At 37.5% G+C, this 10,000-nt stretch overlaps 1 protein-coding gene across 1 annotated transcript in view; it reads right to left on the bottom strand.

The window, feature by feature from the left end:
• The window catches only part of LOC144962944 (regulator of G-protein signaling 17-like), a 223,937-nt gene that overhangs the window by 131,911 nt on the left and 82,026 nt on the right, over positions 1 to 10,000 (bottom strand). The window lies entirely within an intron of this gene.

Here is a 10,000-nt window from a genome sequence, read left to right as displayed (position 1 = left end):
ATTATAATAAATTCACATTTAAAAAAGACTATTTGTACCAAAATAGCTATAAACTCGCTGATAAATTAATTATTATATTATTTTGTAGTAAAACTGTTTGGTGAATTAGCCGAAGCACAAGTAAAAACACAGTAGATAGAACAATGGTAGAGTAACGAACTAGGTAGGTAGGTAGGAAGGAAAGAAGGCAGTCAGTCAACAGGAATCGAAGAACACAACACAACGGTAGTCCAGTGTCATTGGTATTGATAATGATTCCATGACGTAGACAGAAAAGGGTAGCGAGTACCATCAGGGTGGTGCTGATGGTGAGGGTGGTGGTGGTGGTGGTGATGGTGATGCTTGGTAGAATATCGGATAGATACCAACTCAGTCTACGTTCATACAAGAACTCACAACTAACTACTCACGCACACACACACACACGAGGATGAGATGCTCGGTGCTAACTAACCACCAGCTCTGCGACTTCTCTCATTCTCTCTTTTTTCCCCCCTTCTCTTCGTTTTTATGTTCTTGGTCGTCGGTGTCGTGGCTGTTGAAGCCGTCCGTCCGTGCGTCCGTGCGTCCGTTCGTTCGTCCGTCCCACCACCACAACAACAACCAGCGCCTACTACATACTACGCGATCGCCACCTCTTTTTTCAGTGCTCACCCAGAGCTCACCCAAATGCTGAGACTGCGCTCACCTTCACACTCGTGGTGGTGGGAGTGGAGTGTATGGTGACACCGTTATGTTGATGATGTCGTTGGCTGTCGTAGTTCACTTGTATCGTTTCGTTGTTTAGAACGGATAGACAGACAGACAAACTGTTGATGTTCGCTCGTTCACACTGAAGGACAGACGGATAGATGGATGGATAGACGGGAAGATATATATATATATATATATATATATATATATATATATATATATATATACGTATATATAGAGAGAGATAGACAGATATAATATATATATATATATATATATGTATATATATAAATATATATATAAAGAGAGAAAGAGAGAGAGAGAGAGAGAGAGAGAGAGAGAGAGAGAGATCGATCGATCGATCGATAGATAGATAGATAGATAGATAGATAGATAGATAGAGAGAGAGAGAGAAAGATATATAGATAGAGAGAGAGAAAGAGAGAGAGAGAGAGAGAGAGAGAGAGAGAGAGAGAGAGAGAGAGAGAGAGAGAGAGAGAGAGAGAGAGAGAAAGGTTTGTGAAGAGGCTGGATTTATATTACAGGGTAGATAGAAATATGAAATAGAAGGCGGGGAGAGGGGTGAAAAGTTAGTAATCTTACACTGCTGGAAAATAGAAAATTAAGAATTTACAGAAAAGGAAGTTAGAAAGTGAAAATAGAAGATTGAAGGATAAAAACGATAATTTTACAGTGCATAGAATATAGAAAGTGGGAGCGGGAAAAGAGGCAGTAGTAAAGGAAGATAGAAAGGAGAATTAGAAAGGGGGGGGGGGGGGGGGGAGGGAGGAGGATGAATGAAGAGGTTGCGTTTGTAGTACAGAGCAAGTAGACTGAAAGGTCCAAAGTGGTTGAGTGGGTTGGGTGGGTGGGGGGCGGGGGGGGGGGGGGGGGGGTAATCTAGCATGTAGAAGATAGATAAGAAAATTAGAGAGATTGTGCAGGGAGGGAGAGGGGGAGTGGGTGGGGAGGAGTTGAGTATATGAAAATGAAGAAAGGGGGTAGGAAGGATTTCATGTGTAGGATGGTTGTAGGCGTTATTAAAAGGCGTTTTTATTTTAAAAATTACCCTTTTTTCATGTCACGTGACACGTTGTAAACCTTCGTCATTATTACAGACATACGTTCACTTCAAAGACACGTCATTATTATAGATAGAATGCGCTTGGCCAAGGAGTTCACAACATTGCCATCCGGAAGTATAACGGACCAACACACAAACTCTGTGTAACCATGAACTTTTATAGTCTGGTTAATAAAGTTTAGTGAGAACAACTCACAAACGCGGATGGCAAAAACAATAACAAAGGCCTGAGTGACGTCATCTGCATACTATCTATAGACATACATTCCCTTCAAAGACAATGTCTGTATTGACAAAATGCGGTTGATGTGAGCAAAAATAAAGTATTTATGACATCGTAAGATATCGTCGCATCGCTTAGGCATTCCACGAAGGAAGATAGATAATTCATCAAACAAGATGTCTGACGTCAACAGGAATCAGCCGTGTTGTCAAAATGATTAATAATCTTGCCCAAGGAAAAAAAACGAAAGTGCCTGAAGCGGGGCTCGAACCCGGAACCGTTCGTGTCACAGTGCAATACCTTAACCACTCGGCCACTTCGGCCCCTTGATGTGAGACTAGTGTTAAAAGTCACACATAGTAGGTCGGAAAATTATGCAATACTATGAAGGAGCCCCCCCCCCCCCCCCCCCCAAAAAAAAAAAAAAAAACAAACAAAAAACAACAAAAAAAAAACAACAAAAAAAAACAAAAAAAAAAAACAAGAAAAAACCCCGATCTATCTAATAAAATATTCAAATTGTAACCGTATTTAACGTGTAATGAACAATGACTTCTACAGTAATGCGATAGATAGACTAGCGTCCTATTAAAAGGGTAGCAAGAAATTTCTGGAAATCGGGATAAACTCCTGCTTCCGTGTGCCTAATGCATTTGAAGGACCACACTCATTCTAAAGTGCTGCTTCATGCTTTCGCAATCTTTCGGAGATGGACTTTTCCTGAAAGTCACGAAAACCTGAAAGAGTACAGAAGTTGATGTAAAGTACAATTTAGAATGTTTTATAAGCAACCCATTTCGTTAAAAGTTGAGCATCATTATAGTATTTCATGGTTTCTTGTTTCTATAATTTTATATCTATCTATCTATCTATCTATCTATCGATCTATCGATCTATCTATCTATCTATCTATCTATCTATCTATCTATCTATCTATCTATCTATCTATCTATCTACCTATCTATCTATCTATCTATCTATCTATCTATCTATCTGTCTATCTATACATCTATCCATCCAATTTATCCATCCATCGATCTTTCTATTTATCTATCTATCTATCAATCTATTTATCTATCTATCTACCCATCTATCTATTTATCTATCTATCTATCTATCTATCTATCTATCTATCTATCTATCTATCTATCTACCTATCTATCTATCTATCTATCTGTCTATCTATCTGTCTGTCTATCTATCCATCCATCCATCCATCTATAAATCTATCTTTCTATATATCTATCCATCCATCCATCTAAAAATCCCTCTCATACTCACTTACCCTCCCCCACCCCACCCCCTCATCCCTATCAAAACACACACACCAGTGCCCAAAGGTCTCTCCAAGTTCATAGGCGTGGGCAGCGCAACCCATTGAAAATACCCTATGACTACATCCGACCATACCATTGTTCATTGTCGACTAAACACTCACTACGTAAACATTAGGGTTACAACTAAATCGATTTGACTCCTGATCGTAACGGCCAAAAATACCTACAAAACACGATTTTCACATTTTGGCCAGAAATTCCAATCTGTCATTAAAAAAAAAAACAAAAAAAAAACAAAAAAAAACAAAACAAAACAAAACAAACACGTATTAACATTTTGGCCAGAAAACTCTTCCTTCAAATATCTATCCATTAAAATTAAATGGCCCTCATGTGGCTCAGCGGTACGGTCTTTGCTTCGTACCCGAAAGGTACCGAGTTCGATCACCCGCCGCTGCACTGCGTGGCCTTGAGCAAATCACCTCGCCATAGCTCAAATTTCAGAGCTGCACTGCGGCTGACGATGGGTTAATCCAGGCTTCCCTTAGAATAGACCCCCGAGAAAAATTTCCCTTATGGACGAATATAGGGAATTTTATTTTATTTTATTTGTTTTATCTTAACAAATGCTTTCAAACCTGAACTTCTGTCTTACTTCTTCCTCAAGTCCTTTTAATTGTAAATATAGAATCTTTTCACTATCCAATACGCTTCAACAGTCGTAACGTCACTTCCTTCGTAATGACGCATGGTAACTTAGTAACTGGCTCTAAACTATCGGAACAATGAAGGACGCCCTTATGAAATATTTCTCCGACGAGCATAAAAGCGTATCCAGTTGAAAAAAAACAAACATTATAATCTGATCATGTTTTGACTTTTACACATTCTGATCACAAAACATATGAAAAGTTCTAGCCAGCATGAGGAATAAAAAGTACCGAACTTTGTTTAGAACCACGATGGCCGCCGTTGCTGGGCGACGTGACATCAGACTATTGAATCCAATTTCCTTCCTTTTTAATGGCGCTGATAAAAGCTAGATGTGTTGCAAGCGCCGTAAAAAACCTTAAAGACAAACAAAAACAAAGAAAGATCAGATCGAAATTAGTTGAGATCACACGGCCAAAGTCATCGCCAAAAACGAGCTGTTCTCATTTTGGCAAGAAAACGGTAAACGTTTACTCCATACCAAATCGATAAATAAAGGTGAGATCTCCACCTAATCTAAACGTTTTAAACCGAGCAGTCTCAGGTTTGAAATATTTCGACACAAATTACGTTTCAATGCCATCAATCCAGGCGGCGACAGAGTGGCCATCGTGGAATGTCGTTTGACGGCAATAATCTTTATTTACCGCCAAACAAAATTGTTTTATGGCAAAGTTGATACAATTAAGATTATTATTATTATTATTATTATTATTATTATTATTATTATTATTATTATTATTATTATTATTATTATTATTATTATTATTATTATCATTATTATTATTATTATTATTATTATTATTATTATTATTATTATTATTATTACATGACTACTGGTATATACTGATCTATTGTAATACGCGGGCTGAATGGGATGGGTAAGGTTGGAACTCACGCCCCCCCCCCCCCTCCGAGAACACGTCATGATGACGTCATAGATATTTGGGTAGGAGTGAACAAGTCGTGGAACAATGCCAGAACCGATATCTGTCCGTGATAAAAGTCTAGAGAGGGACAATGAGATATGATACAATACATGGACTGAAGGCCCCTCGATCCTGACCCCCCCCCCCCCCCCCCCTCCTTTATATTCTTATTGTCCATGTATTCAAAGTATAATGTTCCTATTTCAGGAGGTGTAAATGTTGCTGCTCGAAGCTCGAAGAAATAAATAATAACGTGAAGTGTGGTGTTTCAATCATCCTGTTTTGTTGATAAAGGGGAAACCCGAAACGTATATTTGATCTGTTTTTGTAATTAAATTGAAGCTTACATTCAACTTCACGTTATTATCTATTTCAGGAGGTAAAATGTTAGCAAAAATGTCAGAACCGATATGCCGTGATAAAGACAGCAGCGGGGTACATTGAGATGTAATACAGCAACTGGTGGTTCCTTGGGCTTTAAACTTGTCCTCTTATATAGGGCAATATCCACTTAATTGGCTCAACGTGCTTTACAAGGGGTCCCTGGCCAACAGCAACTCTTAACGTTTATGACGGGAAATGACGCCTGTAAGGCGATATTACAATTGTTTTTTTTTTCGGACAAAGGCAACGCTGTTAACAGCCAGGTACTCGTTTTGCACATGAGTACAGTGAAGGAATGTGAGTAAAGAACCTTTTCCAAGGACTCCACTATGCGCTGAGTGCTGAGACTCGAACCCAGGACTTTCCGATCCGAAAGCGAGTGTCATACTACAAAACCACATAGCCGTACAAAAATGATAATAATGATACTACTACTACTACTACTACTACTACTACTACTACTACTACTACTACTACTACTACTACTACTACTACTACAACTACTACTACTACAACTACTACTACTACTACTACTACTACTACTACTACTTATAATAATAATAAAAATAATCATAATAATAATAATAATAATAATAATGATATCAATAATAATAATGATGATGACGATAATGATGATGATAATGATGATGATAATGATGATGATGATGATGATGATGATGATGATGATGATGATGATGATAATGGTGATATTAATAATAATAAAAATAATAATAATAATAATAATAATAATAATAATAATAATAATAATAATAATAATAATAATAATAATAATAATAATAATAATAATTATAACAACAACAACAATAATCTTTCTATTTTCATCTCTTTAGGTCATCGATATTCTAAGGAAAACCCGACACTCGAGACGTTCGGGTGGCACTTCCGTCGGACATCACTGTCAAACCACAATTGTGGCGGACAGCCACAGACGGGTATTATGAGGGGTGGTATGGTGATATGTGGTCTAGTGGTATGATACTCGCCTTCGGATCAGAAGGTTCTGGGTTCGGTCCAGTCTGAGCAGTGTATAGATATTTCGAAGATGACGTCACTCAGGTCTTTGCGTTTATGAGTAATGCTCACTGAACTGTATTAACCCGACTATAAACGTTCATGGATACACACAGTTTTGTGTGTTGGTCCGTTATACTTCCGGATGGCAATGTTATGAGCTTCTTAGCCAAGCGCATACTATGTATAGATAGTATGCAGATGACGTCACTCAGGCCTTTGTTATGGTTTTTGCCATCCGCGTTTGTGAGTTGTTCTCACTAAACTGTATTAACCAGACTATAAAAGTTCATGGTTACACAGAGTTTGTGTGTTAGTCCGTTATACTTCCGGATGGCAATGTTGTGAGCTTCTTAGCCAAGCGCATTCTATCTATAGTCGATCAAGTCCAGTCCTTGGAAAGGGATCTTTACTCATAATATTCTCTCACCGTACTCGGGTGTAAAATGAGTACCACCTAGCCAAAAGCGTTGTTTTCGTATTAAAAAAAAAATAATGAGTTGCAGGCGCCATTCCTGTCTATCTCTAACCTTAAACGTTTGTTGTCTGATTTATTGATGGAATGCAATTGACGGCATTCAGGTCTTTGTTATTGTTTTTATACTATTGAAATTTATGAGTAATTCTCACTAAACTGTATTAACCAGATTATAAACGTTCAATATTACACATAGATAGTTTTGTGTGTTCGTATATTTTATCCGGCCTCGCGGATGTTTTAATTTTTTTAAAAACTAAACGCAGAGTATCTATAGATGCTGTGCGCTAGGCTAAGAAACTCACAACATTGCAATCCAGAATCTTATACATATAGATAGTATGCAGATGACGTCACTCAGGCCTTTGTTATTGTTTTTGCCATCCGCGTTTGTGAGTTATTCTCACTAAACTATATTAACCAGACTATAAAAGTTCATGGTTACACAGAGTTTGTGTGTTGGTCCGTTCTACTTCCGGATGGCAATGTTGTGAACTCCTTGGCCAAGCGCATTCTATCTATAGATAGTATGCGCTTGTCTAAGAAGCTCATAACATTGCCATCCGGAAGTATAACGGACCAACACACAAAACTATGTGTATCCTTAAACGTTTACAGCCCGGTTTATACAGTTTAGTTGAGAATTACTCACAACGCGGATGGCAAAGTACAATAAGAAAGACCCGAGTTACGTCATCTTCATACTATCTATAACATATTTCGTGTTTATTTGAAGAAGGTCAAAGGCCGAAACGTCGTTTGTGTTGTGTTGTTCCCTTATATATATATATATATATTATATATATATATATATATATATATATATATATATATAATGCAAATTTTCACTCACATTTTATTGGCCGAGACGACTCGTTTCTGTGTTTTTTACACTTCTTCAGTCGGCGTAATCCATTATAATTGTGTACAATGGATTACGCCGAATGAAGAAGTGTAAAAAACACAGAAACGAGTCGTCTCGGCCAAAAAAATGTGAGTGAAAATTTGCATTATATATTAGCTCTAACCACCATTATCGAGCACTTTCGTACCTACAAATACCCACCAACACTCATATATATATAATATATATATATATATTATATATATATATATATATATATATATATATATATATGAGTCAAATTTACTCACTTTATCTTTCCCTCCATCTGAAAATATAACGGACCAACACACAACACTATGTGTAACCTAGAACGTTTATAGACAGAACGAAATTTACGTCACTCAGGTCTTCGTTATTGTTTTTTGCCATCCGGGTGTAATTAGTAATTCTCACTAAACTGCATTAACCAGACTATAAACGTTCAAGGTTACACATAGTTTTGTGTGTTGGTCTGTTATAATTCCGGATGGCAATACTCTTCAACAGTCGTAACGTCACTTCCTTCCTAATGACGCATGGTAACTTAGTAACACTGGCTAAACTATCGGAACAATGGCCGACGCCCATATGAAATATTTCTCCGGCGAACATAAAGGGTATCCAGAGAAAAAAAACCCCAAATACATTTTATCATGTTTTGACTTTTACACATTCTGGTCACAAGACATATGAAAAGTTCTAGCCAGCATGAAAAATAAAAAGTAATGATTTTCTTTGTTTAGAACCCAGATGGCCGCTGTTGCCGGGCGGCGTGACATCAGACTATTGAATCGTATTGTGTGAGCTTCTTAGCAAAGCACATTCTATCTATAGATAGTATGCGCTTGGATAAGAAGCTCATAACATTGCCATCCGGAAGTATAACGGACCAACACACAAAACTGTGTGTATCCATGAACGTTTATAGTAAGGTTAATACAGTTCAGTGAGCATTACTCATAAACGCGGATGGCAAAAAACTATAACAAAGACCTGAGTGACGTCATTTTCGAAATATCTATAGATAGGACGAAGATGACGTCACTCAAGCCTTTGTTATTATATTTTGCCATCCGCGTTTGTGAGTGATTCTCATTAAACTGTATGAACCAGACTATTAACGTTTAAGGTTTCATATAGTTTTGTGTGTTGGTCCGTTATACTTCCGGATGGCAATGTTATGAGCTTCTTAGCAAGTGCATACTATCTATAGATAGTATGCAGTTGACGTCACTCAAGCCTTTGTTATTGTATTTTGCCATCCGCGTTTGTGAGTGATTCTCACTGAACTGTACTAACCTGACTATAAAATTTCATGGTTACACACAGTTTTGTGAGTTGGCCCGTTATACTTCCGGATGGCAATGTTATGAGTTTCTTCGCCAAGTGCATACTATCTATAGTCTGGTTAATCGTAGCCATCGTTAACTTTACGATGGCGACGGGTTAATACAGTTTAGTGAGAATTAATCATAAACGCTGATGGCAAATAAAAAACAAAAAAAAAACAAAACAATAACAAAGACCGTGAGTGACGTCAAATTCGTTCTATCTCTAACAAATAGCTGACAGATTCAAAATTGTACTAAAACACATCCTCGCGACAGATTCAAAATTGTACTAAAACACATCCTCGCAGGAAAAACAAAAATAAAACAAAAATTGCTCTTCGGGCGGTCGGACAAGATGACAGCCGGGACTAAGAAGAAGCCTGACAACTGCTGACAAGATGCCGGCGCACGCTTTGATCTGAAAATCAATACGGTTTGTAACAAGTAACAAGGGACAAGGAACAAGGAACAAGAAACAAGTAACAAGGAACAAGTAACAAGGAACAAGTAACAAGGAACAAGTAACGAGGAACGAGGAACAAGGAACAAGGAACAAGAACCAAGTAACAAGGAACAAGGAACAAGTAACAAGGAACAAGAAACAAGTAACAAGGAACAAGAAACAAGTAACAAGTACCAAGGAACAAGGAACAAGAAACTAGTAACAAGGAAAAAGGAACGAGTAATGAGTAACGAGTAACGAGATGAAGTCATATTCATTGATGTGTTATTCATGTCTATCTCTAACCTTAAACGTTTGTAGTCTGATTTATTGATGGAATGTCTGTATAATTTAGCTTTTATATAGCGCAATATCCACTAACAGTGCTTTAAGCGCTTTACAGGCGATCTCTGTTCAACAGCAACATTTAACATTGAGGACAGGACATGACGCCTGTACGGAGATATCATACTTTTCCAAGCAGCTACAAGAAAATGTTCAATAATGAAATAATAATTATAAATTCCATT

This window comes from Berghia stephanieae, chromosome 1, assembly GCF_034508935.2.
Source record: "Berghia stephanieae isolate SIO BIC M18660-M18661 chromosome 1, UCSD_Bste_1.3, whole genome shotgun sequence".
NCBI classification, from domain to species: Eukaryota; Metazoa; Mollusca; class Gastropoda; order Nudibranchia; family Aeolidiidae; genus Berghia; species Berghia stephanieae.
Note: the sequence above shows the minus strand (reverse complement) of the source record. Positions and strands in the feature narration are given on the sequence as shown.